General features: G+C 43.7%; 1 protein-coding gene across 7 annotated transcripts in view; it reads left to right on the plus strand.

Annotated features, from left to right (window-relative positions):
* The window catches only part of MAST4 (microtubule associated serine/threonine kinase family member 4), a 419,070-nt gene that overhangs the window by 350,337 nt on the left and 60,999 nt on the right, over window positions 1-7,734 (plus strand). The window lies entirely within an intron of this gene.

A 7,734-nucleotide genomic window follows, 5' to 3' on the forward strand; every position in this document is an offset into this window, starting at 1 on the left:
CGGCGGCGGGGGGCCCCCGCCGCGGGTCTTCGGGGCACTTCGGCGGCGGGTCCCGGAACGGAAGGGGCCCCCCGCCGCCGAATTACCGCCGAAGACCGGGCGGCGGCCCCTGCTTCCGCCCCGCCCCCAACCTCTTACCCCCGGCTCCCTCCTCACCCAGAGTCTCAGCGCTTCGCCGGAACAGCCGCAGCGTGTGGCCGGCGGGGCCTGAGTCCCGTCCCGCTCAGAGCCGCGTGGTGAGGGGGCGGGGCTGGGAGCTCCACACGGAGTGGAGGGAGCCGAGCTCAGCCCAGAGCTCCCAGCCCCGCCCCCTGACGACGCGGCTCTGAGCGGGGCGGGGCTCAGGGGCCCCGGCGGAGACTCGGCGTTTGATGCGCTGAGGCTCCAGGAAAGGGGCGGAGGCGGGAGCCCCCGCTGTTCTCTTGGGGGACCCTGCGGAGCCCGGGGCCCGGGGCAAATTGCCCCCTTTGCCCCCCCCTCTGGGCGGCCCTGGATAGGGCTAGCATTCTGTGTTGTGTAGCCTGCTACGTCTCAGATTCTCCAAAGATGCTAATTGATTTTCTTGCACGGGCATTCAAATTACAAAGCCTTATTATCCTGGGTGATTTCTATGTCCATGAAGATGACTTTACTAGGTTGACTCAAGATCCCATTAGCTGCTGATTCAGTACAGAAATCTCATCATTTGGGATCTTGTTTTACGGACAATGCCAGGGTGAATTAGAATTGCGCCTGTTTCTTAATGAGACAGTTTCCTCCTCCATTTTGAAGCCAGAGTCTACCATCTGCTGACATGCTTTATAATTCATCCTTGGGGATTAATGGAAGTGTTTAGGTATCAGAATGCTTTGAAGAAGTTGGCTGAGGGTAGTGCATAAGCACTGGAGGCTGAGAATCAGGAAGAAAATGTTGATAAGAAAGGCAGAGAATAATATGCAGTGTTTGCCTGCCTGCCTTTTTCAGTGATACTCCAGGACAGAGGGGTTCAGAGACGGGTGATGAGAATGGTTAGAGACATGGCAAAACTCGTGGAGAATACCACAGGGAGGAGACCCATAAGAGGGGATATATAAAATGAATAATAGAGAAAATAGATAAAAGTACAATATCATGTATATAATATCATAAAAGAACAAAATAATATTAAATGGGAGTGAATTTAAAACTAACACAAGGAAATATTTTTTTCACACAAGACATACATCGCTTGTGGAACTCATTTCCGCAAGATATTACTGGGACCAAAAGCTTAGCAGGATTCAAAAAAGGGTTGGACATATATAGGGATAACACTTTACATATGACTGTTGATAGTCAGGATTTAAAACAAACTGAAGAGTTTTGGAAGGCCATAAACCAATTTCTAACTAATGGAAGTTAGGAAGAAGCTGCCTATGGGCAGGTCATTCCACAGTTGTCTTCTGCAGGGTCTTCTGCAACATTAACTCAGCCCCTTTCTCAGATGTTTCACCTAACTTCCTTCCTGTCTACACACAAAATCCTCTCACCTGAGTTTAGTGCTGCTTTAAAGTTGGGCTAGCTGGCCCAGCTGGTGGCATGGGTTACAGCTTGGGTGCTGCTTTCACTTGGGCTGGTAACACTTGAGGTCAGAGGCTAAATAACTCAAGTGTTGACAGTGCTCTACTGCCTTCCCACAATTCTCCCCGTGCCCAAAAGGACAGACTATTTCTCCCACAAATCATTGGAAAAGAATCAGAGTGTCTCAGCTTACTGTAGCTCAAAGAACCATGGGACAGGCAGACCTTTGGTCTGACCCAGTATGACGATACCAGTGTTCCTGTTGTACACACATGAGAGTTGAATTAGGAGGGTTTGATTTTCTGTGGGAGTCTGAGTCTGTGTCTTTTGAATGTTATGAGCCCGATTCTGTCACCCACGCTAACTGTCACTCCACAAATAGCCCCCTGGACATCATTGAGGCCACATGTAGGGTACTCAATATGAGTGGTGGATTTGACCCTATGTAAACTTCTGGTAATTGTGACAGCGGTAGAGAGGAGAACACTATAGATAAATAAAAAATGAAAGAAATGAAAAGAATATTATTTGTCAAACAGAATGTTTACTGTCTTTGTACTTTGAATAGATCACTTTTATACATTTTTATATAAATTAAACTAAATAGTGTAAAATATAATTTCAATTTTTAAATGATTTCAGAGTTATCCAAATCTGTCAGAAAAATGGGCTAAGTGGGGCTGTAATATATAGTGTGAATTGCTGGGGAAGGGAGATTACTGACCTTTGGTTAAACGTGATGTTCAGAAAAAGGGGTTATTCTGTGCATCTTTTAAACGTTAATGCTCTCTGTAAATTTATCATAAAATAAACCAGGTCAGCTAGTTCACGCTAATGCTATTTCTGCTCCCCACAGAAAAGTAACAAATATAAATACCATGAATTGCTTATTATTGTGTCCAAAAAAATCAATTTTTTTGTATCTGTATAAATAATTTTTTTAAATGTCTCTTAAAAAGTTACATCTCCATCCACCATTTTAGTTCAGAAGCAGAGGTTAAAAAATATGCATTAGTGGTATTATACATTTCAATATAGTGATTTCACAAAGGAATGTTTGGAAACACACCTCTCATTCAGCATTATACTGAGATCATTCTGTTGAAAATTCTTTAAATTTTGCATGGAGAAAAGATCTAAAAAGCAATAATAGCTGTTCTCAATCAGAAATGTCACCCTGAATCACTATTGGATTTCTAGACAGTTCATTAAAATGTGTATACAACGTTGGCAAATGGTCACAGAAAGGATTTCCTTCCCCTTGCAAGGGAAGCTGCCAATGTAAACCCTTCTCTACTTTTTCCACCTTTGTTTGCTGCCATGGCCATAGTATCTTTTCTTCAAGTGAAATGGTGCGTGCATTACTTGGAGATAATGCCAGATAAATGTATACTGTACTGAAAGCAATACCACAACAGATTCATCACTTATCAGAAACTGGTGGCTGCATTTCTGAAAAGTTCCCTGGGGAGAGATTTTTCCCTGTGGCTTTTAAATTACCATCTTTACCTTTTTGAATCATGAGTCTTCAGAAATGGTTTAAATCAATGAAATAAAAAGGGCAGATGTTTAATGGTATTTAGATGAGTTTTAAAAATCTCTTCAGGCATTGCAAAATGGTTCCTTAATTCCCTGCTTCAGAAGCTGACTCTTGGTTCCATTCCATTACTACCTACTGTTTGCAAATAATATGGACTTCTCAGATAATGGTTATTTTGCAAAAGTTCTGTTTAAAACAGAACCATTTTTAATTTGCTATTTATGAAAGCAATTTAAGCTGAGAAGGCTGTCAAAGTACATTATACTGGTTTGGTTCTCACCCATCCAATAAAGGCTACATCAACACTTCCATTATAACCCTCTGCCTCTCCACCGGATTCACAGTTTTATAACTTGGCAGTAGAATTCACTCCAGCTTGAATCTTGTTGGTATAAGAAGTCTTAACCCAGGAGAATTTTTTTCGGTTTAAATTTTTAAAAAATAATTGGAATATTAATGAAAAATGTACTGGTATTGACTTTGTTCCCTTGAATTATTTTCTTGTACTTCTGTAACACTAAAAAAAAAAAATCTTTGTTTTTTCAACATGACATTTTCCAGACTTCTGGTTCATATATTTTACTAACTTGTTCCTTTTGTGTGTTGTTTTTAATTTTAAGCAACAGACTTATCTACATTTAAAACACATAATCCACACATGGGAGTAACTTTTAAAAACCCATATAGTATTTCCCTAAAAAGAACTGTGTACTTAAATTTGTTCTGGTGAATAAAATAAGTCTTGTACAAGCCTCAGAACAAGAATACTACAGTTATAAAGTCCCCTAAGTGTTAAAATAATGAAAATGTCCAGTTAAGTTAATTTATATAAATATTCCATTATCCGTAGAGTTTCCACATTCAGTTGACAATATTGACATGTAAAAATTAACCTTACAAATTTCTGGCAACCTTATCTCTGATCCATAGCACATACTCTCAAACTCTTTCAACATACACATTTTAGTTCATAAGTATATCTTCAGTTGTGTAAAGTATGTAATTAACTATGTATAGGATTAGATTAGGACTAAGCTTCCCAAGGTCTTTCAGCTACCTCCTGTCCCATTTAGCTCTTATTACCCTGAGGAGTTCCTGTTTCTGGATCCACAGAGCATATTCTGGGGTTCCATTTTGAAGCTGAGAGGGGCAGCCACGTAACTTGGAGATATTGGGAATCTTAACACTTCCCCAGAGTAGTAGCTATGAGGTAGCCAAAAACCCTATTACATTCCTTAAAGTTCTAGAAAGAAAATGGCTCTTAACTGATCTTGTTAGGCACTTTACCTTTTGTCTGCATAACATTTAAAACATTGACGCCCTTATCTGGATAAACTAGATGCCTGTTAGCCAGTTAGCTTCTAGTACTATGAGACTTTAAGAAGCCTGACTAGGACAGTAGCTGCTCCTAAATACCAGTGGTGCCCCGAGGAAAGTCCTGAGCTCCACAGGATTCAGAGCAACTTGATTGCCTCCCTTAATTTTCACTACCTTGGAGTGTTCCTCAGTCTAACAAGGCAGAGGATCTGCAGAATTAGGAGGAGTTCTTCGAGTGCTGGTCTCTGTGTATACCATGCATGGATACTGATGCCCACAATGTGCCTGAGATCAGATTTCTAGCAAGTAGTGTCCATTGGTCTGTGCCTGCAAAGTTGCTCTCTTCGTCTCCCTACTGAGCGGCAGGCATGGACATACCTCTCCAGTTCCTTGTTACCACCACATGGCCTGAATGGGATTCCTCTGTGTCTGAAGCTGCTGCCTAGCTTTCCTATCTGTAGATATATATTGTAAATGGCTTTTAGTATTTTACTGTTTTTCTAGTTATAAGTTAGTATAGAAAAGTTTCCTCCTCACTCCAGGGACCCTACCTTGCTCCCCTCCCCTCAGGAGAAGGACGATGCCTAAAGTTCCAGGGTTTACGAACTGTCTCCCCTGCCCCTTTTCCTTCTGTGTCAGTGACAAAGACCAGCACTGCCTTTACTGACTTGGGGAGGCTCACATCACCACCAAGTGCATCATCTGCCGCTCCTTCCCTCCCTGAACATGTGAGGGATGAGAGCTCTCTCTGAGGAAACATCTCATGGAAAGAGCCATGAGACCCTAGTTGGACACCGGATGGAGAGACCCCCTTATACAATGGTTGCAGGCTGCGAGCAGTGCGCCTCCAAGGATGAGAACCAGAGCTGAAGCCAGAGTTTACTCATCCAGAAATCATTCCCTCCGGCCTCTCATGAGAGTAAGGGACATAGGCATAAGGACTGATCCCCTGGGTTTGCCTCTAAGAGAAAAGATCACTCCCTGACTCTGTCTAGGTCAGGTGAGTCCTAACGCATGGCTTCCAAATACTTAGGTCCCCATAAACCTGACCAAGTGGGTAAGGTGTGAAGGAGAAAGGGTCCATTGGTACCAGCACCTGCTCCAACTCATAAGCCGAAGGATTGGCATCTGCCAGCACCAACTGGGAGCTGCACTTTGGACTCCCCTTCAATGGTACTGCCATGCTCCAAGAAAGATCTGCCAACCCCCAAGCCCTTAGATGCACTGGATCCATCGTTTACCACCTCTGGGACCTCTCGCACTCTAGATCAGAATGTACTGGAACCTTTACCTCTCCAGGGCATTTTTTTACCTTTCCCTACCCTCAGTCTCCTCTGTGTTCAGATCCAGTCCATGTCAACATTGGACAAAGAAACCACCTCATGGAGAAAGAGATTGTCCCATATCCTTTCTACAAGTCAGAGTTTGTATTCACTGATATCATCAGCACTGCTGATAGTACTTGAATCCACTTTCTTGTCAACTGAATCCAATGTTCTAGACAAACCCTTGCCTCACAGGGAGGCAAGCCTGGAGAGAGACTCCAGAAGATCTTCCAGCCCTCCTCCTCCTAGATATGACTACCCAAGGGACTGTTTGCACTATGTGCCATGGGGCTCTCCTCAACTGGTCAAACCTTCATATTGGTCACACTGGGGTCCATGGCATGGGACTCTTATGCTAGGCACTCTGGATCTGTGCATGATTCACATTGGCCCTCTCTTCCTAGCCAAAACCAACTGGCTTCGTTTGAGTATGCAGAGGGAAAAATCAAGCTGTATCTGACAGTACCAGTGGTTCCAACAGGCATGACGTCCTCCTCGTTCAATGAGGCAATTTCTCCATCATCACCATCCCCATCCAATAATTAAGGCTACGAGTCAGTCACAGATTCCATGATTTTATGAGACCTCCGCAACTTCCTCAAAATTCCACTAATTCAGCCCTGGGTGGCGGGGCTTGGACTTGCTTACCCTCTAACCCCATCCCTGTGTATATTTCTGTGATTCTATTGTTTATTGCCCATGTACTGTCTGTGACTTTTAATAAAAATACTCATGCCAAAATCTTAGCCTTACTGATGATCATAGACAATACCAGCAGCTGTAGCAGAGGTTGGTGCCCAAGCGCCAGCTTCCATTAGAGGAGGTTCAGACATGCAGCATAGACTACTGGATGTCTTACAACACTCTGGTTCTTGGTGGTTGGCCCTCCCAATCAATGAGGCCATTTATGGAACCAGCCAGGAGAGTATAGTATACCCTCTGCATCGTGTGCTCCCACCCTAAAAAGGGTTGAGAGGTGATATTTTGTAGCAGCTTAAAGGGGCAGAGTTTCTGTTTATTCACCCAGTACCCAACTCCTTAGTGGTGTAGGCAGCCACAGAAAGATCCGGACTGTAACACCCTCAAGCAAGACCCGCAGATGCCAAATGCCTTGACCTTCTTGGGAGGGAAGGTATTTTTATCAACCACCCTCGGATTTAGAATTGCTAACTACCATGTCCTGTTAGCAAAATATCATTTTACTAATTACGCTAAAGTTGTGGAGTTTAATGACAAATTTCCCCAAGAAGACAGGCCTCAATTTCAAGTCTTCATAGATGAGTGTAAGCTGGTGGCTAAAACCTGGTTCCAAGCAGCAGTAAACATAGCCAGTACCATATCTAAAGCTATAGCTAGAGCCATAGTCATGATGCATGAATCATGGCTTCATTCTTTGGCGTTCAAGATATTCTTTTGATAATACTATCAAGGATTTGCTCTTTGAGTCTAGTCTTACTTTTGATGAGTTCAGTGAGACATTACACTTGGTAAAGCACTCCAGAACAGCCCTCCGCTCCCTGGGCATTTATACCCTGGCCCCAAAGAGAGAACACCACAGGCAGACTGCCCCCCTCAGCTGTTTTACCACCAGCACCCTTACAAACCACTGCGCAAATACCAGAGGGTACAAAGATCAGGTATACAGCTTTCTCTTCAACCACCGCTGCTCAACCCAATCCACCAACCAGGGATTTCTTTTGACAAGATGCTTGAGAAATGCATCCCCTTATTGACACTATTCTCTACTGCCCCCCAAACCTTTGGTGGCCTCACCCTTTTTGCCAGGGAGGGAAATAACAAAGGACAAGTGGGTACTACAGATCATCCATTCCGACTACATAATCGAATTTCTCTCCCCTCCCCCCTACAAGCCCTCTTCTGGGTCCCTCTTCAGAGACCATTGTCATGAAATCTTCCATAGGAAATGAACTCTTCTCCTGTAGTGAGGGGCTATAGTGCAAATGCCACTCCAAATCGAGGGAAGGATTCTACTCCCCATACTTCATCATTCCC

Source organism: Mauremys reevesii, linkage group 6 (assembly GCF_016161935.1).
Source record: "Mauremys reevesii isolate NIE-2019 linkage group 6, ASM1616193v1, whole genome shotgun sequence".
In the NCBI taxonomy this organism is placed as follows: Eukaryota; Metazoa; Chordata; order Testudines; family Geoemydidae; genus Mauremys; species Mauremys reevesii.